General features: G+C 35.4%; 1 protein-coding gene across 1 annotated transcript in view; it reads right to left on the reverse strand.

Annotated features, from left to right (window-relative positions):
• LOC111057504 overlaps positions 1-26,933 on the reverse strand; it is a 265,646-nt gene that overhangs the window by 132,223 nt on the left and 106,490 nt on the right. The window lies entirely within an intron of this gene.

Raw genomic sequence — 26,933 nt, forward strand, 5'->3', positions numbered from 1 at the left:
GGCCGGGCACTAGCTGTCCTCCTGGGGTCCGGATCGGCCGCGGAGTTGCGGGAAAGGCTTTTCCTGGCCTTCCTAGACGTCCTCTTGCGATCCCGCACTGGACTAGTGCGCTGCGGCGGCCAGCACTCTGGACTTTCCTAAGTCCTACTGGCCGGGCACCAGCTGTCCTCCTGGGGTCCGGATCGTCCGCGGAGTTCAAATTCAAATTCAAATTCAAATTCAAATTTTATTTATTCAAGTAAGTTACAATACATTCTGGTTCATACACGAATCTACAATAAATTACAGTACAACAGCCAATTATGCAGCAAATTTCACATATTATGAAAACTTATTAATTACAATGAAGATTGAATGCAACATTAGAATATTGATAATATAGTATTGTAATATAACTACATAAATCAGCGGTGTTTCAACAATGAATAAATGATAATTTCAATGAATAAATATACACCCCACTATATATTATATGTGTTGGGGTATAAGTAATTAGTTGCTTATTGCGTGTAATAATTACTATTTACAAACTTCATTCACTGATATGGATTAAAGTTTTTTATAATAAAATTAGTAAAAATGTATAATACAAACAAACAAATTATGGAATTAGTAAATAAATATTATGTTCTATTAAGGATAATAATAAGAAAGGTTATTTTTAGAAAAATGAAAAACAGTAAAGAGTGGAATGAAGAATAAATAGTTACAGTCTAACTAAATTTTCACAATTTTCCACTCCAATATCAACCAACCAGGAAAATAAACTTTTCTTGAACCTGTGTCTATTGAATTCTTCCCTAATGTAACTTGGTATTGAATTATAAATTTTTGGTCCCAAATATGTGTAGTTTCTTTGCCCAAATGTAGTGTTCATCCTTGGTACTATTGAATACGTGTTTCTCTGCCTTGTTTGATGGTTATGATCTGCCAGTCTTATGTGTTCGTTGTTTCTCCTCATTCGCGTGATGATAGCCTGGATGTAGAGTTGTCTTACACTCAGTACTTTACTGTCCTTGAAAAGAATGTTCGTGGGGAATTGATTCTCCTTGAAGCCTATTATTTTTAGTATTCGTTTTTGAAGTTTATAGAGAGGTTCAACATGTGTAAAATTCGTAGCTCCCCAGATAATTATGACGTATCTTAAAATTGATTGCACTAAAGAAAAATAAACAGTTTTTAATGTCTCATAGTTGAGGATTTTACGGAGTTGATAGAATTTGTAGAGAAGCTTCCTGATCCGGGTAATTGATAGATTAATGTGCTTGTCCCATTTGAATTTGTTGTCCACTATTGTTCCTAAATATTTTATTTCATTGACTTGTTGAATTGAAGGGCAATCACACGGGTTGTTGGTGCTTCCACAGTGATGCAGGATTATTGAAGAATCCGGTGGTCTCGTCCGTTCTGTCAGAGAAAAGGCTAAAAATTTCGTTTTTGTTGCATTTACTGTAAGCAAATTTTCTCTTAACCATTTATCAACTTTGATCAATTCTTCCTGTGCCAGATTAAAAACTTCCTCCCAGGTGTTTCCTTCAAATAGTATACACGTATCATCAGCAAAAGCTATTACTCTTCCTCTTATCTTGATTGAACATAGCTCATTTGCATATGCCAAATACAGAATTGGCCCAAGAACTGTTCCTTGGGGAATCCCAAACTTCATCGTTCCTCTGAACTGAGATGTTCTTCAACTTTGACTTTTTGACGCCGGTCACAGAGGTATGATCTAAACCATGCTAGAGGAACTCCTCTAATTCCCATGGCTTCTAATTTCTTCAGCAGCAAACTGTGATTAACAGTGTCAAAAGCTTTTGCTAGGTCCAGGAACACTGCTGCACATTTTTTGTTATTTTCTAGCTTATTTGTGACAAAATTTGACAATTCTAATACCGCATCTTCTGTACTCCTCCCCTCACGAAAACCAAATTGATTCCTAGATAGTAAGTTGTTTTTTTCCATGTAATTCACAAGACGTTTCTTTACCAGTTTTTTCCAAATCTTAGAAATATTGCTTATAAGTGAAATAGGCCTGTAATTGGTGGCATTTGTTTTGTCGCCTCCTTTATGTAATGGTCTAACACATGTCTCTTTCATAGCTTTTGGAAAAATTCCTTTTGACAGACTTAAATTAAATATGTGAATTAATGGTTTTACAATTACATTTTTTATCGACTTCAATGTTCTATTATTGATTCCATCAAGTCCTGGAGCACTGTCATTTCGCAAACTACTAATAGCTTCAAGAAGCTCATCTTCAGTTACTGGGTGAAAGTAGATGGAGTGTAGAGTTCTTGTAACAGGTTTATATTGGGATATGATTTGGTCTAGTGGTTTTCTTAAGGAATCTATTATTGTCTCCGCCATTTCTTCACCTACATTTGTGAAAAAGTTATTCATGTGGTTGAGCACAGTTTCTGGATTTTCCTTCAGATTGAAAATCCTATCATCTATTTTAATACCATTCAATTTCATTTTTGTTTTTGATTTAGAGTCAGTAGCATCTTTGATTACTTTCCACATTTTTTTATTATCCTTTCCAGCTTCATACAATTTCTCTCTATAGTATTGGTCCTTTGTTTCATGAATTAAAGCTGTGAGTGTATTCCTATACCGACGATAGAAGTTGGTTAAGTTAATGTTGTTTGGTCTTCCTTTCTTCTTTTGTTGAGTAGATTTCTGGTTCTTATTGCTGCTACTATACCTCTGGTGATCCATGGTTTGATGGGTTTGTACTTCTTCTGCCGCCGATGCTGCTTGATATTATTTTGTATATGTTGTCTCAGAGTTGATAAGAAGGTGTCATAAGATGTATCTGGATTATTATCTTCTAAAACATGAATCCACTCCTCATTCAGTAGTTCATTCTTCAAGCTATTAATGTCTATTTTCTCGTTTATTTCATGTGTTCCAGTTTCATTTGCACTATTTCTCGAAATATGTTGCACTCCTAGAATTGTGGTGAAGTGGTCAGTTATTGTTGATTCATAAATGATTGAAAAAGATTATCTCTGGAGTTGGTAGCAATGTGATCTATGCAAGAAGCAGTTTCTGTTGTAGTTCTGGTTGCTTGTTTAATGCAGAGTCTGAGCCCATGCTCGCTTAGAAGATCGCAGTAGTCATTCAATTGATGATGTGGACGAATTTGAAGGGTGTTAATATTCATGTCTCCGGCACATATGACTTGTTGCCCTCTTAATTCATTCAGGATCGATTCCAAGTCACTCAGGAAATCTGTAATATCATTGAAGGACGGTGATCTGTATATTGCAAGGATGTTCCACTTTTTCTGCTGCTGCATCCAACCGAATATGTAGGACATTTGCCTGGTTAATATGTAGCTCAACACATTGTACATTTATACTATCTTTAACATAAACAACTACACCATCATTTTGTAATGGGTTGTTTATGGTGGAAAATACATCATATCCTCGAATGGACTGGAGTACAAATTCAGTCCTAATCCAGCATTCGGTTAGAATAATAACATCAAAAGAAAAATTAATGTCGCACAATTGAATCATCAGCTCATCAAAATTTCTTCTGATACTCCGGGAAATTTCTTCTGATAGTTGCGGGAAAGGCTTTTCCTGGCCTTCCTAGACGTCCTCTTGCGATCCCACACTGGACTAGTGCGCTGCGGCGGCCAGCACTCTGGACTTTCCTAAGTCCTACTGGCCGGGCACCAGCTGTCCTCCTGGGGTCCGGATCGTCCGCGGAGTTACGGGAAAGGCTTTTCCTGGCCTTCCCAGACGTCTTCTTGCGATCCCGCACTGGACTAGTGCGCTGCGGCGGCCGGCACTCTGGACTTTCCTAAGTCCTACTGCCCGGGCACTAGCTGTCCTCCTGGGGTCCGGATCGGCCGCGGAGTTGCGGGAAAGGCTTTTCCTGGCCTTCCTAGACGTCCTCTTGCGATCCCACACTGGACTAGTGCGCTGCGGCGGCCAGCACTCTGGCTTTCCTAAGTCCTACTGGCCGGCACCAGCTGTCCTCCTGGGGTCCGGATCGGCCGCGGAGTTGCGGGAAAGGCTTTTCCTGGCCTTCCCAGACGTCCTTTCTCGCCTCGATGTCCCACTGGTGGCCTACCAATGGGGGGTCAGGTTTCGACCAAACCTGACGTGTTGTCGTTGGTCGAAACTGGCACCCGTCGTCCAACAGGTTAATGTCGTTCAACACTCGCCCAAACGAGTGTAGAGCAGTGGAGTTCACTGTGTGAGAGGCTAATCGACTTTAGCCTCGACACAACTCCTGGTCGCTGAAGAAATCGGAGTTCCTTAGTACTGGTGTACTGTGACGTTGCTAGCTGCTCGCTGCTTCCTTCTCACCTCTCTCGACCGCTCGACTTGGCTCTCCGAACTCGACTGCCTCCTGCTGGCCTTTCTCGAGCCTCCCTCAGTGACCGAGAGGGAGGGGAGAGAGGATGCGCAGCATCGCTGAGCGGTAGGCCAGTGGCTGGCTTGAACGTTGACCCCTCAGATTCTATGAAAGATAGCCGAGCGTCGAATAAATGAGCCCTAAATTCAATTCCTTTCTCTAGTTACGATATACATCGTGACAATATGAATTAGATTTAATCACATATTCGTAGCAATCCTATGCAATAGGGTATTACCATATTCGTAGCAATGATATGAAAGTAGTATCGTAAATTTGCTTTTTCACCTACTCCTATTCTTTATCATTTTGTGACAGTAATGATATTTCTGTGATGAATTGGACAATGATCGTTTTGTGACATGTCAGATAATTGCAACGAACTGTTCCCAAGAAGAACATGTAATGAGCTTACCTGTAAATTTGGATTATGAATAAATAGAAACACCAGTATTTTTATGACGTTTCGTTCCTTCCAGTTCTCTTCTTCTCACTACCACCCTCACATCTTTTTCCCCGAACCTTCAAATCTATATATTTTTTTATATTCATTCGAGCTCCTTCCAAGTATGATTCGTAAGCAAATATCATACATTTTCATCGAAAATCAAAACTACCAATATTTTCAAAACTATTCCCTCCACGTAACGTAACACACTTCCCTATCTTTCTCCCTCAACTACAGCTACCTTCTATCTCCAATACAGTATATCAGTCTATCTTCTTCTATCAGGTACAATCGACTTGACTCTGTGGCTATTGAATTGGGTGTGTAGTCGTACAAGCTAGAAGCTAGTCCTCTGAGAAGGTACACAGTACCCCAAACCCCCTCACATACCTCTCACCCCCCTCACCATGTTTGCCAGTTTTGTGTGGATATTGGCCCTGACCAGCCGCCACCCCAGAACACCCTAGCCACTCCGTTTTTATTAGATTTGAAGTGCCTTCCACCAACTGCTCCTTTTTTCTTCCCTTAATTCACTGCGACACTACGCGTACCATACCCCTTTTGTACCCCAAATCCTCCCCTGAATGACCCTCTTGGAATACCGACCCCTAACTGCACCCCTTGCCGATCCCATAACTAACCTCTACAACTTTTCCGCCAATAAATACAGCATCCTGACAGTTTTATTGGCTCACGTTCGATGCTATTTCTGGTGGAAGCAGAATTCAAAAATTTTACAAAAATGCGATAAATGCTGTAGGCTACATGCCAGGAATAGTATGTTGTGTGTTTCATATTGCAGTGTGAAGAACAAATTGAACACAACTGTTTTCATCTGTATTGAATAGCTGTTACACAGTTTTACATTTCCGAACCGTCAATACAGTTCTTTGCAAACATAGAAATTATCAATCTATCTATCGTATTGATTTACTCTGATAAAATACTGATGAGTTAATTATTGAGGAAAGTCAAGCATGATCTTCCTGAATCAGTTTTTTCGGGTTATATCAATAAGGATAGACCAATTTTATTACTGTATTATGTACCATCATAGAGAAATCATAAATTAGCAATCCTATAAATAAAAATCTGGTGTGGCGCACTCACACAACTTCCCTTGCCGTTATGAAAATTGATCACCTGACGCTAGTCTTTCCGCGCATCTCAAGTCTACTACTATTCAAATTTCAAAGATCTGAGCCAGCTGGTGACAGGACAATAACGCTGGAAACACACGAGGTCTGCTATGTCTTCATAGGGAATTATTTTAATAGAATCAACAGTTGCCAAGAGTTTGTAATTGAAATAATCACATTTTCTCGAATTTTGAGCTTATTTTCAATTTTAGGTGAAAATGTAACTGAACATTAATTGTAGAGATTTTTATGCTCAATCTTTTCCACTTGAAAGTTTTTGTCTTTGCATAGATGGGGCGGAGCTCCTGAAATTTTTACAGATATAGGACTTGTGGCAGTTGATAGAGCTTATAAATGACTATTCTAGGTATAAATTTGATCAAAATCGTTGGAGCTGTTTTCGAGAAAATCGCGAAAAACCCTGTTTTTGACAACATTTTCGCCATTTTAGCCGCCATCTTTAATTGAATTTGATCGGAATTATTCGTGTCGGATCCCTACATTGTAATGACCTCAAGTTCCAAATTTCAAGTCATTCCGTTAATTGGGAGATGAGATATCGTGTACACAGACGCACATACACTCATACACACACACACACACACCACACACACACACACACACCACACACACACACCACACACACACACACACACACACACACACACACACACACACACACACACCACACACCACACACACACACACACACCACACACACACACCACACACACACACACCACACACACACACACCACACACACACACCACACACACACACACCACACACACACACACACACACACACACACACACCACACACACACACACACACACACACACACACACACACACACCACCCACACACCACACACACACACACACAACACACACACACACATACTGACCAATACCCAAAAACCACTTTTTTGGACTCAGGGGACCTTGAAACGTATAGAAATTTAGAAATAGGGGTACTTTAATTTTTTTCGGAAAGCAATACTTTCCTTACCTATGGTAATAGGGCAAGGAAAGTAAAAATATAAATATGAATACTTTTTTAAATTATTAAGTCACGACATGTTTCGGCTATAGATTTATGATTTATATTTTTATTTATATCCAAAAGTACCCCTGAAGAAAAAAAGACAATTAGCATTCCTGTATGCTTATTCTATGTGAGGATACACGTACATCACTACACAATATAGTTCTGATTCAAGGTACATTAACATATCCCACTAAATTGGCTATATCTGCTTCGAAGCCCAAAACCCGAAATGTTTTGGAATTTGCTATCCAATACTTCAGTGGGAAATCTTCATTTGGAATAGTTGTATTTGTGCAACTAGTGCGCAAAGTGACTGTTTGCTGCACCGAAAGAAACGTTTTCGCCCACTTGGATGTAATGAGCTGGTTTACGTGCGTCATATGGAGGCCGAAAGTGATTGTTTTCTGACCAGGCCGGTAAAATTTTTACGGCCCTAGGGCTGTAAAATAACCTTGAAGTCAGCTGATTCTGATTGATGTGAACGTGTTTACAAAATAGTTTATGAAACGGAATCAGTTTATGCTTCTAGAATTGAATAAAGTTTTGCAATAAGATACTATCATTTTATTTGGATGAATGAAATACAAATAATGAGATATTATAAACTATTCAAATTCAATTTTCAGAGTATAATAGAATCTAACCTCAAACCTCCTAGTACAGCATTTATCATGGAACATGGTGGATAAACGGAATCATTTTATGCTTTTAGAATTCAATAAAGTATTCTGTAATAATATACTATCATTTTATTTGGATGAATAAAATACAGATAAGATATATATTATAAACTATTCAAATAATTCTATTTCAGAGTAGGATAGAACTTCTAACCTAAACTTCCATTGACATTCAGATTGGCCAAATTTCAAGTGTGCTAAAACAGCTGATCAAAAACTTTCCATTGACATTCAGATCGGCCAAATTTCAAGTGTGCTAAAACAGCTGATCAAAAACTTTTCATTCTTTGTGTTTATCATTCAATAATCAAAACATTTATAATAATATCATCTTATTGTCATTTGGAAGAATAAAAAGTATAAACTCAACCTCTTACATATAATTGAACATAATCTTTAGGTTATTTAGACAAATCAGAATAAAAAATAAAAATACTTGGACAATTTCTTGATATTCAGATTACCTCAGATTTGCTAGAGCTATGACCTTCCACTTTTGCTTTCGGAAGTGCTTATAATATACAATTATTCTCATATATATATATTGTTTATTTTCCTGTGTGGCGAAAAATAACGTTCTCACCATGGGCAAAAATGTTTTTTCCGGCTCTCAATCTTTTCTAGTCCTCGGCCTACGGCCTCGGACTTGAAAACCGATTTCGAGCCAGAAAAGTCCCATTTTCGGCCCTAGGTGCGAATATACTGAATACGGAATGGTTTCTTGAGTGCAGCAGAGGAACTTTGCACACGTATTTCACATTAAGTTTTTCCTACAGTTACCATTGAATATGAAAAGTGGGTAATTATGGGTAAAATTGCCTGAAATGCATCAAATGTTTTTCTGTGTAATTTTATTATTGATAAAAACCTTAATCCTAAAATCCTAAAGTCCTCGTTGTCCTTGGTTATAATATATAATGAATAATAATTAGCGCGTTGTGCTTGGTTGCACCTCTGCTCACTATAGCAGCCACAGCAGTCACTGTTACCAACTTCATTTTGATTTTGCTGCACTGTTGCTCCATATAACCTACTAAGTATTTTGCGTTGCCATGTTGCAAATCTGGAGTGCAGAATAGTTATTTGTGCAACTAGTGCGCAAAGTGACAGTTTGCTGCATCGAAAGAAACGTTTACGCCCGAGCCGTAGGCGAGGGCGGAATGGTTTCTTGAGTGCAGCAAACGAACTTTGCGCACGTATTTCACATTAAATTTTCCTACAGTTACCATTGAATATGAAAAGTGAGTAATTATGGGTAAAATTGCCTGAATAATGTAGTAGTTTGAATGGCGGGGGGCAGCTGTGTGGTGTGTGCTGTGGTGGCACTGTGCTGTCGTTGTCCTTGGTTATAATATCTAATACTAATAATTAGCGCGTTGTGCTTCGTTGCACCTCTGCTCACTATAGCAGCCCACTCACTGATACCAACTTAATTTTGATTTTGCTGCACTGGTGCTCCATATAACCTACTATTTTGCGTTGTCATGCTGCAAATCTGGAGTACGCAAAGTACTCACTTGCGCACTAGTGCGGAAAAGTGATTCTTTGCAGCCTGCAATCAGTGCACAAATGGTCACTTTTCAGGGTATCTGTAGGAAATAGTATATTTCGCACCTAGGGCCGAAAATGAGATATTTCCGGCTCGAAATCGGTTTTTAAGTCCGAGGCCGTAGGCCGAGGACTAGAAAAGATTGAGAGCCGGAAATACATTTTTGCCCATGGTGCGAACGCTATTTTTCGCCACACCAAAAAAAAACTTCCCAATATTCAGAAATTAAAAAATAAATAAAATTCAAACAGCCTATTTTGATAGTTTGAATCTTGGTTATGACAACTTTCACTGTCAATTAATTTAAATATTACTAATTAATAATTTACAATAGTGACAATATTTTTATACTATTAATATTTTGAATAATTGTTTGAATTTTTATAGCTCGCGCTTTGCGCCTGGTGCAATATCTCATGGATAGATGGATGAATAGAATTTTCATTACTATTTTGAAATAATGTGATTAAAAAATTAATATAATTGCATATTTCACAGTTTTGTCTCAAAATATATCTAAAAAATTGATTAAATTTTAAATTACGGTAACTAATATAAAAAATAGCTAATAAAAGTCGAAATTCATCGACAAAAAAAATGTCACTGACCGAGGTTCGAACCTAGATCATGTTTGTAATTCACTGAGTTTTGAGATTTTGAGTACACGCCTTTACACTCTCGGCCATTGCATCTTTTGAACAAATGGCCTGTAAGTCAGGTAACGTATGTAGGCTACTATAATATAGTGTAGCCTATAGCGGCAAACTTGAAGACGGTTTAACAAAATATTGCTCTGAAAATAGTTAAATCATAGAGAAAACATTCGAAGATTCAATCTTGAGTGGGCCTAATGTTTTCTCTATATGGTTTGATATTGAAGAAAAATTATCTAAAAGTTTTAATAATGAATTACGGAAAAATTACTAGGATTTTTTAGTCAAGGCTGAGTTTCACCAGTAGGCTTACCTTAAACTTTAGATCTCTGCTGTATTTTCCTATTATTATTGTTGATTGTATTGCATTAAGAAGTGGAATTCGATAATAAAAAAGAAACAATTATTACTCTACCTCACTTTTAAATATTGATACAATTATTGTACTTTGATTTCAAATTCGATTCTTCACTTTTAAAGACTTGCGATACGTACCTTTCTGACAATGGACAATGTAGCCAACATTATATTGTTGAGGCTATGGAGATATATCATCGTATTCTATTGTTTGATATCAAAAACACAATAATAAATATTAAATTATGAAACAGTAATTTATAAAATATATTATTATAGACATAATACCGCGATTCACGATACATAATTATATAGATTATTACAGTCATTATGAGATTATCTCTCTATGATTTTTGTGAGATCGGACACGATCAGCTGTTATTCAAGGTCATTTTACAGCCCTAGGGCTGTAAAGTTTTACCGGCCTGGTCGGAAGACAATCACTTTCGGCCTCCATATGACGCACGTAAACCAGCTCATTACATCCAAGTGTGGCGAAAAAATTTTTTCCCGACTAGAGCGTGTGATGTACCAATGATCGTACAGCCCTCAAAATACAGAATAAATTTGTTCATAGGCTAGTACAAGAACGGAATAGCTTCTATCACCGTAGAAACAATATAATTTTATCTGAGGTCGATAGACGATTGTTATCTAACTTACCAGGCAAGAAATAATAAATCTGTAATTGTATGCCTTCCAAAAAATTAGTCAATGGAAAAAACCATATATGTTTATATGCCAATGGATTAGAACAGTAAAGTTATATTTGAAGGTTAGTTTCGAAATGAAAACATAACCCCGAAACAAACCAAGGCTAGCTCATTAACAAGTAGCAAATTGAGAAGGCAGTTCAACTGAACATCGATCAAAGAAATAATATATTATTAAATTTTTCATTTTTATACTTTCGTTTCTAGGCCAAATAAGCCCGAATATTTATTTATTTAAACTACAAAGAAAAATATACTTGTTAGAAATATATGAACAAATTAGCTTAGCCATATATGACGTTTGAGGGTCGATATTCTAGCGTATAAAAACAATATAAACAAAAAATAGAAAGAAATATTTATTTATTATGATATTCGTTATTGTTATAAACATATATATCCTTGTCTACTGTATCTTATACTAGCATGTCTATGTTCTATAATCATTAGCTGTTCATTGAAGCCAATTTAAAAGTATATCATCATAGACGAATTCTATTATTTATGTATTATTATAATTATAAAAAACTATATGATAATTTGGAACAACTTCAAATCAGGAATTTCACCATATTTTAAAGCTTTAAAGTTGGACACAGTGACACCACCCATTCGGCGTATTGGTTACGTCACAGAATCGGACCAATCCCGAATTAATATGTAAATTTGGCAAGATGAAATTTGGAGGAGAAATTGAAGTGAAAATTGGAAGAGGAAGACTCGAGGCCATTTTGCAAGGATCATCGGTAGGATGCAGACCTAGTCCACGTACCTAATTGTTTAAAAGCTTTAATTTCTGTTTCATGTAACTTAATCTTCGTTTTTCTGTTTTTTAAAAAGTTGTTCCAAAGTTCCTATAATAATTGTGATATTAAGATTTTAAATTTCATTCAAATAAACCCTGAAATTATATCAGTGAAGTCTGTTCAACATTTTTCGCCACGTGGAAGGACCCAGCCGGAACGATCTATTCTACGGCCGAATATATTTCGAAAAACCAAAAAACGGAAACAAAAGTCTGCGTAAGTTGTTCGAATATAAAAGGGGATCCCCATAAATCTGCGAAAATTGTACAGCGCATAAATTCGTTCAGTTAGAAAAGTCATGACTATAGTTTTAAGGGTACAAAACTTATCATAATTAATTTTTATAATATTAAATACATTTAACTATCCACGCTGTACTTAGCTAAAAGGTCTATTTTCCTTAGGCGAAACCACACCCTGAGAATAATTTCAATTATTAATTTATTCTATTTTCTGAATCACTATTTCATATTAACTTGTTTTTTCTTGTTGAACTAATTCAGTTTATGACCCTTTCCAAGGGCTATTATCCATTTCATTTTGTTTAATTGAAGAGTACCGAACTTTCTATATAATATTTTTAAATTAAAGATTCAAATCTGCTATCAACCAATATTTATTTTGTATCTATTGAAATTATTATTCACATAATCTGTTCATTAATTTATTCCATATTTGCTGTAACATTTATCTCTCAGAATATATCCATATTACCGTTTTGTTAAACCGGGTTTACTTCATTATACCTCCAAATTCGTTCTTTCTCGGCCGACACACATTGGTCATTCAGGACACGTCCTGTTTTGCAATAGCCAGACAGTAGCGAGTATAGTATCTATCATTAGACTATTATCTATTCTGGTGGTAAGTGGTGTCGTTTTTCTTATCAAGTAATAAATTCTGTCATTGGGAGTATCCCACAGAATCAAATAGTAAATCGACTCCCACCGGCCTGCTACACCGAGGTGAAGTGAATCCCGCATCATCAGCCGATCAACGTTGAAAAGAGAGGTAATAGATCGTATAGACAACGTTAGAATTAAACTCGGTACTCGAAATATTTACTATTTTGGTCCAGCACTTCGCTACATAACCTATAGTATTTATCAGAGACCTGGTTCGCATGGATTTGCCATTCTATCTGTTGTTTCATGCGGTCTAATATCTTTCCAAATTACGGCACAAGTATTGGATTCTGGATATATTGGTCATCACTTGGAGGAAAGGTTCACTCCAAAGTTACTATCTCTGTCTGATCATAGTGACAACAGGATTTATTTTCAGCAGATTCAAGTTGCACTGTATTTTATTATTAAAGTGAATTTAATTCCACCTTACCATATTAAGTTAGAAATTCAGGTTCCTTATTTCGGCTACCTTTGTAGACCGACAAACCCTCTGTTGAGCAAATTAACTTTTTCAATCTGTCCCATCCATATACTAGTCATTCTGCTTCGATACATCGATTTAAGTGATATCGACAATTCGATTAAACAAAGATCAACCAATCTAACCTACAAATATCTATCATTGAATCATAACCTCAAATATTACAACCGTTTAACTATTCTATTTAATCAGACTATTCTAATCATAAATTACTTATTCATTTTGCGTCCTCTTCTTCTACGGAACAAAACAGTGGGGCATTAAACGTTGAGAAATATTGCTCATGGTTTATGATTGTAGTTTTGGTTTAATTGTTGAAAGTTTATAATTATCAATTTTAGTGCATGTTCATGCCCCTCCCAGGAGCAGAACTTGACAAGCGGAAAAGTGATTCTTTGCGTTCTGTAATCAGTGCAGCAATGGCCACTTTCAACGTAACTGTAGGAAAAGAGTATTTTCACTTCAAAAGTGTTTTTAAAAATTCAAGTCTACTAATTATCAATGAATAATAATTTTCATTATTGATAAAAATTATTATTAAACGAAAATCCCAATTGAATGCTGTAAATCTTCGTGTTGACCTACAGCATTCAATTGGGATTTTCGTTTAATAATCATTATACATTGTATCTCTTTGAAAACAGTCTACCTTCACCATAGGCTAATCAGCATGTATCGTTGAGTATGGAGAATTCACCAAAGAGTGATTAAGATAATTCTCATTCTCAGCTCAAATTACCTTGATGAATTATTGAACTGAACTGAAAAATATGTAAATGGCCCTACGTAATTACAAAGGATAGTCTCATCTGAAAAAGTGGGAATTAATTCATGTAAAAAAGCTGGAGAAATTGGGTCTTCAAGAGGAAAAAGATGAAGAAAAAGTAAGGAAGGAGAAGAAGAAGAAGGAGAAGAAGAAGAAGAAGAAGAAGAAGAAGAAGAAGAAGAAGAAGAAGAAGAAGAAGAAGAAGAAGAAGAAGAAGAAGAAGAAGAAGAGAAGAAGAAGAAGAAGAAGAAGAGAGAAGAAGAAGAAGAAGAAGAAGGAGAAGAAGAAGGAGAAGAAGGAGAAGAAGGAGAAGAAGAAGAAGAAGAAGGAGGGAGAAGGAATCAAGATGAGAGAAAAGAGGAAAATATAAGAATGTAATAGAGAAAGAGAGAAGTGGGAAGAGAAGTCAATGATGTGTAATATGCCCAAGGTGATGAGATGAGGCCTGAAGCTCTTAAAATGCTAATTGAAAAGTTTGACTGAAAAACCTGGCTAAAGTCTGCAACTTAAGTAGTTGTAAGTAGCACGGAGTCTTGATGGTGAACTTTGCTATGAAAATCTGATGGAGCAAACGTGATCTCAGAACACCTTGAACAGGTCTCGACATTTTCATGAATTTTCCATGAACACCTAATTGAAATTTTCAAATTTGAACCAGTATCACTGCAGAATGGAGTGTTGTTCGGATAGAATGAGAAATTCTGTTTTCACTAAACCAGTATCGAGAAGTGGAGTGGTTCTACCGATGTGATTATTGTGTTTCATATATTCTTACATAATACATAAATGAAATTACAGTAACTCGGAAAATGAGGGAATTCAATAATATATGTAACTGCAGCATTATTAGTTGAAGAAGGTGTATCATTAACTGTCCATTACTATCCAATATGATAATATGATAAGCTTAATTATAGTTCAGAATATTTGGAACAGATTCTTCAACACTTAAAACAAGATAACTTCTACATCCAAACAATGAGAAATAAGAAATCGATATTGTAAAAAAAAATCACAATTTATGAACTATTCAGTTCTCGGGAAATCAGTTTGAACAGGTAACTGGAGCCTCTATTATGTGTATAATAATTTTATTTTTCAGATATTTTGCAAGGGATCGGAAGAAAGAGCCTATTCATAGGAGGTCTGTAATTGGTGCATTTGTTGAGGAAAGCCACACCCACTGGTGAGGCGACATGTTTGCAATTTATATTATACATTCAAATATAACACGAAATAACTTCAAAATGAATCAATGACTACATAGATTTAGTCCAGGCAATGAATGCTCAAAAAAGTGTTATAGAGGGAAAGGTTTGGAAGACAATTTTTGACCCCGCAGTTCTGTTTAGGGTAGTGAGGAGAGAAACATATCAAAAGTCCCCACCCCTACCCCCTGTGCTAAGCGGGTGGGGGTGGTTCGAAGGTACCATTTTTTGGTTACCTCCTCACTATCCTAAACAGAACTGCGGGGTCAAAAATTGTCTTTCAAACCTTTCCCTCTATAACACTTTTTTGACTGGGCTAATTCAAATATAACACGAAATAGATTTAAAATGAATTTTAATTTATTCTTCTGACCACAAATATTGTAATATTTATTTTCTAAGCCACATAATGGAATTCATCATTCAGTAATTAGGCTACTTATATATTTTAGTGCTTCAAATTACACTTTTATTACAGTTTTGAATTTACTTTTCCTTTTCATTTATACTATGTTTATATTTCCTTTCATATATATATACATTCTTGTTTCATCTATTCATTTCTTCATTGGAATTTTTTATATTGAAAATTAATATCGATACTCGCTGCCAGCACTCAAACTTCGGTTTTGCAGGCAGCACCTAACATGTTATTTTGTTTTGACAAAGTTGTTTTTCGTGTATATTTAAGTATTGATCAATATGTTTTTTTTTCTTTTCAACTTTGTATTGAGGATTATTATTTTTGTTGTGGTGAAATAAAATTTGATTTGATTTGATTTGAATCAATGACTTCATAAATAACTTAGAATATATAATAATTATATTTGATTAATTATGAATCAGTATATGAATCTATAAGTACGGTAACTTAGAATAGAAAATGGCTTCAAGGTGAATCAATTTATTCACAAGTTATTCATTCTGGAAATGTTGGAACTATGATCAGGAGTCAAGTAATTAAAAATTGTTCTGCTCCAAAATAACATAAATCGATCATTTAATGGGGTAGTCTGGCAAGAATAGGAATGTAATCAAACTTCAAACCCGGATTCTAAACTACTCATAGATCTGAAGCTATCTCATTTCAAGCATTCTATCACAAGAATACATGCGTACAAACTTATCATTGCCTCTTGGCATCTTCTTAGGGCTTCTACAAACTGTACAAAAGGCTTACACCCCACAACAAACTAACTTTACATTGTTGAAAGTTTCTTGCTTGCCGAGCAACTTTTATAAAAACAGGCCTGTAGCCTACTAGGCTACTAGTATTGGATGTCATCAACTTGAATCAGAAGAGCTCATTTCAAAGTTCCAAGTTGAACTTGCCCGAAAGGCTATTGAAAAACTTCAAGCCAAACTCATTCAGTTTTCAACCGGGTGAAACTTCAAACACTAGAGTGAATAGAGGATGAGGGTGGGAAGAGGATGAAAGGAAATTAGAAAATGACAGGGAGAAAGAGTGAATGAAATGTGTGAGAGAGAGGATAATACCAATGAGAACACAAGTTTAGGATAGTATTCTCCAAGAATACTATGTAAGGCAATAAAGCGATAAAACAATATTATATTGTCTAATATCCTTTCATCTCCGATAGTACGAAAAATATGTATTATCGATAGAACAGAACGAAAGTATGCTTTATGACATTAACAGGATAGTCGAAGTTCGACAAACTTTGTAACACTATCCTTTTTCAATAACGATTGAATAATTATTGACCGAGCGAAGTGAGTTTTGAGATTAAAGTCGACGGTTTCGCATTTTTCTTTATGTTTATATGTTTATATTTATGTTTATATGTTCCGCATTTACAGCGAAACGCAGCATTTTCATGAAATTTAACAGGTATGCTCCTTTTTGAATTTTGCGTCGACATATAAATATGGTATATGCATTGGAATTTTGCATTTTAAGGATGATACAAAAGGAAAAGGAGTCTCCTTTGAACGCCAATATTACCGTAAAAATCAGACTTTATAATAATTATTATTCATCATAAATCAGCTGTCTAGTGGACTATAATACTACCCGTTCAAAAACATCGAACATCTTGAAAATGTATCTTCCCATCAACGTTAGTAGACAGTTGACTATAATACTACCCGTTCAAAAACATCGAACATCTTGAAAATATATCTCTCCATCAACGTTGTAGACAGATGCAGCCAGACCTGATAACAGCGCTCACACTCACATTCCGGGACGACACGTCACGGTAAGATAGGACAGAAAGCTCTATGTTTATTTAGGATTTTTTCTAGACATTTTAAATTGATAATTCATTTATTAATTTTTGAGAAAACATAACAACAGGACAATGTAACTTACTGAGCGCGAGGTCTACTGTTCACAGAACTACTTGTTAGTTATTAATCCACTTCATTTCAAACATTTTTTTTGACATTTCACTCAATCGTCTATAACAAATAGTCCAGACGATAGCTTGATACAATCAGGGGGAAATCGTAGAAATCAGATATGTATCATAATTTTATTATGAAATGTATTATCAGCCAGGATTTATTTTACAATAATAATTTTATAATCGTGTATATCCTTCCAAGTTCCAATCCCTCTTATAAGTTGAAAATTTGGACTATAACATTGAGCATCTGCTCCAGCTTACAGATCCAACAATAATTTCAGCTTAGATACAATATGTAAACTCTTGCTTAGAGCTCACGTAAATTCGAATTGGAAGAGAACAATGCGATTTGTTTGAATAACCTCCCAGAGCAATAATATGACCTTTAAAACATTATTCCATCACAACTTCGAAATGGATATGTGTTTTATCGCGAGCTTCAAAACTCAAGCTGAAACTTTATGAAGCGATGAAACGGTGACATCTGACAGAACAGTTTGGAACATATAGATGCACATTGTTGAACATAGATATGGATATAGAATTTGCCAAAGTTCTGGTCGAGAAGATAGATAATGGAATGTATAGATAAATGTAGGTACAATGTTCATCCAATACATGTATTTGATATACTGGAGAGGTGATGGAAAAGATTGAGTTAATAATCAATCTTCTAAACCAAATAAGGCTACACCGAGCAATAAAAGAATAAAATGTAACAATTATCCCATATTTATTATTTATTTATTTATTAGAACAGTCACAAACACGATATTTGGAAAGAGAAACAGGCAATTGCCCAAAACTTCCTCAATTCCTTGATTTTGGCACATAAATAGTCCAAAGTGAGGTTAAGTTTAAAATTTCTGTTTTCACCAAAGATTAACACTCAAAGAATACGTATTCGAGATATGGCTGATGAATTTTGAATTTCGAAGGGTTGATAAGAGCCGGAAATAACACTAAACAATCCGAAAGTTTCAATAATATTGAAATAAACTTGAAAATTTTGAGCAGAAAAATTAAAACTACTATCACTGCAACTATCAGCTGATTTGTTCAGACTATATTGTTCTGAAACAATGAAAGTGGTAAGTGTTATGAATGATACTTGAATACCAAGTATTTGAAATACTGGAGAGGCGATGGACAAGATTAAGTAGTGGTATCACTCAAACGAAATAAGGCTATACACTGAGCAATAAAACAATAGAATGTAACAATTATCCGATATTTTTTAGAAACAATGAAAGTAATAAGTTATTAATGATACTTAAATAACAAGTATTTGATATACTGGAGAGGTGATGGACAAGATTAAGTTAGTATCACTCTTCTAAACGAAATAAGGCTACACTGAGCAATAAAACAATAAAATGTAATAATTATCCAATATTGTTCAGAAACAATGAGAGTAGTGAGTTATTAATGATGCATAAAATGAATTATTCGACTGAATCAAGGTTCCAATGATAACAAATTATCTATTACACATTAAAACCTTCCTACCATTAATTTTAACAAATAATTATTCCCAGAATTCCGCGCATCGTGGAGTATGGTCAACGTTTAAAAACCCTCCGTTTCTCAGAAAACTCCACCTACGAGATTCCAGTCCTATCTTACTGAAAAACAGCACTGCTACGTTAAGCTCAATACGTCATTCCTTGAGTCGAGTGACAGTATCTTGTCAAGAGAACTCCTGTTCCCCTCTCCTTCACTTTCCATAATAGTTCAGAGTTTCTTATCTATTTCCCCCTTGAGAAGGGAAAGCTGCTTTCACCTGTTCTCCTTGATGTATCCCTCTCACTTTCGCCTGTTCTTCTTGATATTTCTCTCTCAATCTATACGCTCTCTTGATAGTCCCTTGATATTTCCCTCTCACTTTCACCTGTCCTCCTTGATGTTCCCTCTCACACTCACCTGTTTTTCTTGATGTTCTTCTCTTACTCTCTACGCTTTCTTGATGTTTCTCTCTCACTTTCTACGTTGACGTTTTGATGGATTGTTTTCCAGGCTATGATAGTGTGGTGATTTACAATGTAAATTTTACATGGTCGATGTATCAGACTTGGCGAAAATATCATCAATGCATGTACATTGTACAATGTAGATTCTAATACATGTTTTTAAACAGCTTAGAAATAGATAAGAATCATTCTATATTCATTCATTTTTCAAGGCTACTAAAACATAATATTAAAACTTATCAAATGACCCTTTATTTTATTGAAACACTACACTAAGTGCCGTTTGCACAGTCAAAGCTTAAACTGAATTCAATCAGCTGGTGGCTTAACCTAAAAATGAACCACATAAAGGTGCGTACAGATATACGCGCCTCCAACACACTCCGCACTCGCTCCACAATCGCTCCACGCACGCTCCCCATTCGCTCACCAATCGCACCGATCATGAACTACGGGAGATGTTAGCTCTTCTCGCGTTCCACTCTTGCTCACGGTCGATCATCGATCGATCAGCTCGAGTGACGTTCGGTTGCGGAGCAGAGCGAAAGTCTTTACGCACCTTTATAACGAACGAGACTTGATATGGAATTAATCCAGTTTAGAATGAAATTTAGTTTAAACTTATCCTGTGCAAACGGCCCCAAGTGCCGGTTGCACAAAAGCCGGTTGAATTTTTATGAATGATACTTGAATACCAAGTATTTGAAATACTGGAGAGGCGATGGACAAGATTAAGTAGTGGTATCACTCAAACGAAATAAGGCTATACACTGAGCAATAAAACAATAGAATGTAACAATTATCCGATATTTTTTAGAAACAATGAAAGTAATAAGTTATTAATGATACTTAAATAACAAGTATTTGATATACTGGAGAGGTGATGGACAAGATTAAGTTAGTATCACTCTTCTAAACGAAATAAGGCTACACTGAGCAATAAAACAATAAAATGTAATAATTATCCAATATTGTTCAGAAACAATGAGAGTAGTGAGTTATTAATGATGCATAAAATGAATTATTCGACTGAATCAAGGTTCCAATGATAACAAATTATCTATTACACATTAAAACCTTCCTACCATTAAATTTTAACAAATAATTATTCCCAGAATTCCGCGCATCGTGGAGTATGGTCAACGTTTAAAAACCCTCCGTTTCTCAGAAAACTCCACCTACGAGATTCCAGTCCTATCTTACTGAAAAACAGCACTGCTCCGTAGCTCAATACGTCATTCCTTGAGTCGAGTGACAGTATCTTGTCAAGAGAACTCCTGTTCCCCTCTCCTTCACTTCTTATAATAGTTCAGAGTTTCTTATCTATTTTCCCCTTGAGAAGGGAAAGCTGCTTTCACCTGTTCTCCTTGATGTATCCCTCTCACTTTCGCCTGTTCTTCTTGATATTTCTCTCTCAATCTCTAAGCTCTCTTGATAGTCCCTTGAACTTTCCCTCTCACTTTCACCTGTTCTCCTTGATGTTCCCTCTCACACTCACCTGTTTTTCTTGATGTTCTTCTCTTACTCTCTACGCTTTCTTGATGTTTCTCTCTCACTTTCTACGTTGACGTTTTGATGGATTGTTTTCCAGGCTATGATAGTGTGGTGATTTACAATGTAAATTTTACATGGTCGATGTATCAGACTTGGCGAAAATATCATCAATGCATGTACATTGTACAATGTAGATTCTAATACATGTTTTTAAACAGGCTTAGAAATAGATAAGAATCATTCTATATTCATTCATTTTTCAGGGCTACTAAAACATAATATTAAAACTTATCAAAAGGAACCTTCATTTTATTGAAACACTACACTAAGTGCCGTTTGCACAGTCAAAACTTAAACTGAATTCAATCAGCTGGTGGCTTAACCTAAAAATGAACCACATAAAGGTGCGTACAGATATACGCGCCTCCAACACACTCCGCACTCGCTCCACAATCGCTCCACGCACGCTCCCCATTCGCTCACCAATCGCACCGATCATGAACTACGGGAGATGTTAGCTCTTCTCGCGTTCCACTCTTGCTCACGGTCGATCATCGATCGATCAGCTCGAGTGACGTTCGGTTGCGGAGCAGAGCGAAAGTCTTTACGCACCTTTATAACGAACGAGACTTGATATGGAATTAATCCAGTTTAGAATGAAATTTAGTTTAAACTTATCCTGTGCAAACGGCCCCAAGTGCCGGTTGCACAAAAGCCGGTTGAATTTTTATCGAGATTAATTCCACAATAACCAATCAGAGAAGCCGTCATATCAAATAGACCTTCTCTGATTGGTTCACGTGAAATTAATCAAGGTTAAAATTCGAACGGCTTTTGTGCAACCGGGCTTAAGAGTTGAAACTTGAGTATTGCGATAAAATTATGGGGACTCTTGATATTTTCTTCATTGTGTTCCAATAACATTCTATGCATGATAGAGTGAAGTTTAGAGTGCGTGATGACTGTCACAAAAATTACTCCGATTTGTAAACATAGTAAATGCCATCAGAGATACCTGTGTTACTCATCATCTAAATCAGATGGAATAACCCTTGTAATACAAATAAAAATATAAATCTGAGCACGGTATATAGAAGAAGACGGTAGGTGTCACGCGCATGTTTGTGCTAAATTTCCGGTGTAGCTGACGTCATTTCATATCCAATCATCTGTTTTTAACAAATAAGTTTCATAAATTGCCAATAGGTGTTAAAAACCTCAGTTGGTGACGATGACGCAATATAGCTGGCTGGCCACTGCGCACACATTTCATGACCCCTACCGTTTTCATCTAAATACCGTGAATCTGAGTACCTTTTTTAAAATTATCTATTCACGACATATAGTTCCATCTAATTCAATTCAGCTATATAATACCATTATCAAGTCATGAACATGTAACTAAAGTATTTTAAAAAGGGTTGATTTATATTTCTATTTATATTCAAAAGTAGCCCTAAAGAAAAAATACCCTTGTGATACTTCTTTAGATCATAATATTGTTGAGAAATCCTACATTGCTAATCGGGTTTCATCCTCACTTCCAATAATTTTTCACATTTGTTCAACATTATTGATATCTAAATCGTCCATTAGTCCAAGTGATTCAACTTCTTAACCAGATCTTATTGATTCTTTATCAAGTAACAATAATCAAATATTCTCTTTCTCCTTGAGGTATCAATGAAAGATCAACTTGTAAATTGGAAAACCATCACCAGAGTTTTCTTCGCTTTTTTCTCCTCTTTCCTTAATCACCATACTTATCTCCTTAATAAATTACCTTCTACTCGCAAATACTTCAAGTCACCTGAAGACGTCCCACTCACAAGCAGCAATCAACCATAATCATCACATTCTATTAAGTTTAAGCAGCAATCAACCATAATCATCACATTCTATTAAGTTTAAGCAGCAATCAACTTGAATCCTCACATTCTATCAAGTTTCGCCAAGTTATGAACAAACTTGCCAGCCACTTGTCATCTTATACGCCCCAAGTTAATAACGTGATAACACATGCTCTCCCACGAGGCAAAAAAGCGTTGCCAGCACTAAATATTAATCTCCCGGCCAGGAATATAATGTAGAGAGGGGAGCACAAGAGGCAAGTTTGCTTATGCGTCGGATTAGGCCCGGGCATAAACTCAACGCCTGTCGGATAGTCGGGCTTGGCAAACCAGATTTGCATTTTGCTATTGGCAAAACCCTTGTTTGTCTCCCTTCCCCTGGAAAACTGCTTTTAAACTCGAATTCTACAGAGTATATATTCATATTCACAAAATACTGTAGATATTCTCCACCAGGATCTCAATGTATGCATCAGTATAAGTATATCTGCATTCACTTTTTGTGTAGTTGAGAAGTTGATACTGTGGTAATTATTCATATTGAATGAAAAAGACTAAGAAATTGTCAAAATCCACTGATTTATTGATAATCAGAGATTGACAATGATGTAATAACCGAAACCGGTCTTTCTAATTATCAATAAATCAGTGGTTTTTTGACAATTTCTTAGTCTTTTTCATTCAATATCTGCATTCTCACAACTCTCAACACATTTTTATTACTGTATACATTGCAATTGAAACTGTATTCATACAATACAGATAATCAAGATTCATATAAGCCTGTGGTACTTTTCTGTAAGTTGTGTGATTCTGAATGATTGAATAAATAAATACTGGAAATATTCTCGACCATTTCACTGTATATCTATAGGTATATTCCCACAATACTGTATATTCTCTACCAGGATCTCACTGTATGCATTTCAGTATATCTATATTCCCACAATACTGGACATAATCTCGTCACTGTATGCCTTGTGGGTATATCTATATTCATAAAATACTGGAGATGTCTCGATCAGGATGTCACCACGTGTAGGCCTATTGTAAGTATATCTATATTGATGCAGAACCGTAAATGTCCCCAGTGAGTATTTTACAGAATATGAAACTATATTCATAAAATTCTGAGAATTCCTCAATTACTGGAATGTTACTGCAAGGGTACTAACAGAACGGTCAAGTCGACATGTAGATTTCAGCTTGCTTTTATCTATCATAAAATTTATACTCACAATCACTGAACAGAATAATGAGCGAATGAATGAACTTCAGCAATACTGCATTTTTCGCTAGTAAGGTGTCTTAATAACGTGCACCTAACAATATTTATTTATGTTCCCAAAACTTCACAAATATTCATATTTATGGAATTACTACCCAATTGTAACATTGGTGGAGAGTGTAACACATGGAACTGAAACACAGAAAATTCCTAATAGAGGATTCGTACATAGATTTGTCTTATTTCAAATAGAAAAACCTGAGGTGAACAAGACAAGCTATTATTTTATTCAACTCATGTTTTAATATCCCCTTTCTACAACCTCCTACTTTCTTTTCATTTTCTCCTTTCCTTCTTCATTTCTTCCTCCACTCTTCTCCTCCTACTTCTGTCCCTCCTCTCAACTCTTCTCTCTCCCCTCCTCCTTCCATCCATTTCCATCTCCTCGTACTCCTTCCTTCTCCTCCACCTCCTCATTCTCCTTCTACTCTTCAAATTTCTCCTCAATATTCCACTTTCAAAACTCTACACTACATTAAACGCTAACAGCACTCGGATGGAACCGACGTATTTGCTAATGGACTGGAAAATCAATCGGCGGCCAATGCTTCAGCCACTGCCAATAAAATCATTATCGCGACTCCCAGCTACTTTATTAGATGAAACCCGACAAAGTCACGTTCTACCAATACTCTCTCACAATTCCACAACACTCCCACACCATTGACTCGACAACAAACTGGCACTCAACAAGTGTTTGCACACAGACGTCAAGTGGCGACAGTTGTAGTCAATTTCTACAATTTTTGTTCAGCGTCCATTTTCTCTCTCCTCACAATGTCACCGTTGAAAAATTACATCATAGAGATTTAGAGAACAATACATAATTTATGTTGGTTACAGAGGCCCAACGATATGTTCAAGGCCTGCGTGAGCTTAGTCGCATATTGAACCTGACCCGAATCTGCTAGAATGTTCACACGTCTCAATGTGAACAATATAATAAATTATCATATGATATTAACTCATCTAGACTCTGTTCACGTCATGTCACGTTGCGTCGCATCTCAATATGTGACTAGCCTTATGTAGCCTGGCCTTTATGGAAATCTTGTATTTTCAAAAATGTGTCATCAATTATTTTAGATTTTCCTTGAATTAGATGGTATTGAATAACAAAATAATTTCAGATTACTGGTGGGCGAAATAGGAAAAAATTTCTCGAAAATCATTGGTCAAAATATGATATCAAACAAAGGAGCTGATATCAAACAAATCGAACTAGGAACATTTTGTCGAAAATCGTTGATGAAAATATAATATCAAACAAACGAGCTTCAAATAACAAAGTACCTTGAGTATTATAATCTTTCCCTCACACGGAACAGTCAAATAATTCTATGATTATTCAAAAACATCAAAAGTCGAATGTGATCGCTTTGACCAATAATTCTTCTTAAAAGTACATTTACACATACAAACTACACTGTTTCAAACGAATGTTGTTATTAACTATTGCCTTACATGCAACTCTTCTCCTCGTTAAACGATAAGCCACTGCTCAATTCATGCTGCAAGAACAATGTTCAACCTATGACATTCATTTATATTAATCAATAAGAATTAGAAATAGTGTAGTTTTCTATTTTGAGAATTCAATGTCATGCTCTGTTTATCATTGAGCCTTCCCCAACCTATTGTTACATGAATGGAATTTCCTATAAAATGTGATAAGTTTGCAAATTTCTAATTCAACTCATAATAAATTATCGTTCGACATAATAGTATTCTTGATAACATAGTTTTTCATCCTATCATTGTGAATTTTGTTTTTTATTATTGATCCGTGTGTAAACAATTGAATTAATTTGATCTTCTCTCATAACCACTATAAAATACAGTCTTGTACTATCTGTATATTCATGAATATTGTGAATAGTAATTTTAATGACAATGATCACATAAAATGTATCACGGTTCTCATAAACTAAAATAATGAAGGTCATATTCAATGCAATGGAAGTGTCAGAAACTATTAAATTACATATATTTATTTGAATATGAAAGATATTAGCATGCAATTGGAATATTGTCATAAATTTTTGATAGAATATTTTATGTTAATTCACAATAAAAATGTCAAAACTGTAAAGTACGGGATGATTTCTTAATTACATTTTGAAGAACTCTGAAAAAAATATTTTTAAATTTTGATGTAGGCTCTTCGTATATCATGCTAGTAAGAGTTATACTGATTTTCATAACACTTTTTATAATATTATACCTGTATATTCAACGGAGGTAGACGAGTTCAAATAAATTAACAATAAATACAAATTAATATAGTGTCTTTTTCCGTTAGGGATACTCTTGAATAGAAATTAGAATTGAAATCCAAGTACCCTTTCTTTAAAATTGTTCACTCACAACATGTTTCGGCCATTATCAAATGATATCATTAGATTAGACAAGTGTTATGAAAATCAGTATAACTTTTACTAGCATGATATACGAAGAACCTACATCAAAATTTAAAAATAATTTTTTCCAGAGTTCTTCAAAATGTAATTGAGAAATCATCCCGTACTTTACGATTTTGACATTTTTATTGTGAATTACATAAAATATTCTATCAAAAATTTATGACAATATTCCAATTGCATGCTAATATCTTTTAGATTCAAATAAATATAAGTAATTTAATAGTTTCTGACACTTTCATTGCATTGAGCATGACCTTCATTATTTTAATTTATGAGAACCGTGATACATTTTATGTGATCATTGTCATTAAAATTACTATTTAGAATATTTATGAATATACAGATAGTACACGTCTGTATTTTATAGTGGTTATGAGCGAAGATCAAATTAATTCAATTT

This window comes from Nilaparvata lugens, chromosome 6, assembly GCF_014356525.2.
Source record: "Nilaparvata lugens isolate BPH chromosome 6, ASM1435652v1, whole genome shotgun sequence".
In the NCBI taxonomy this organism is placed as follows: domain Eukaryota; kingdom Metazoa; phylum Arthropoda; class Insecta; order Hemiptera; family Delphacidae; genus Nilaparvata; species Nilaparvata lugens.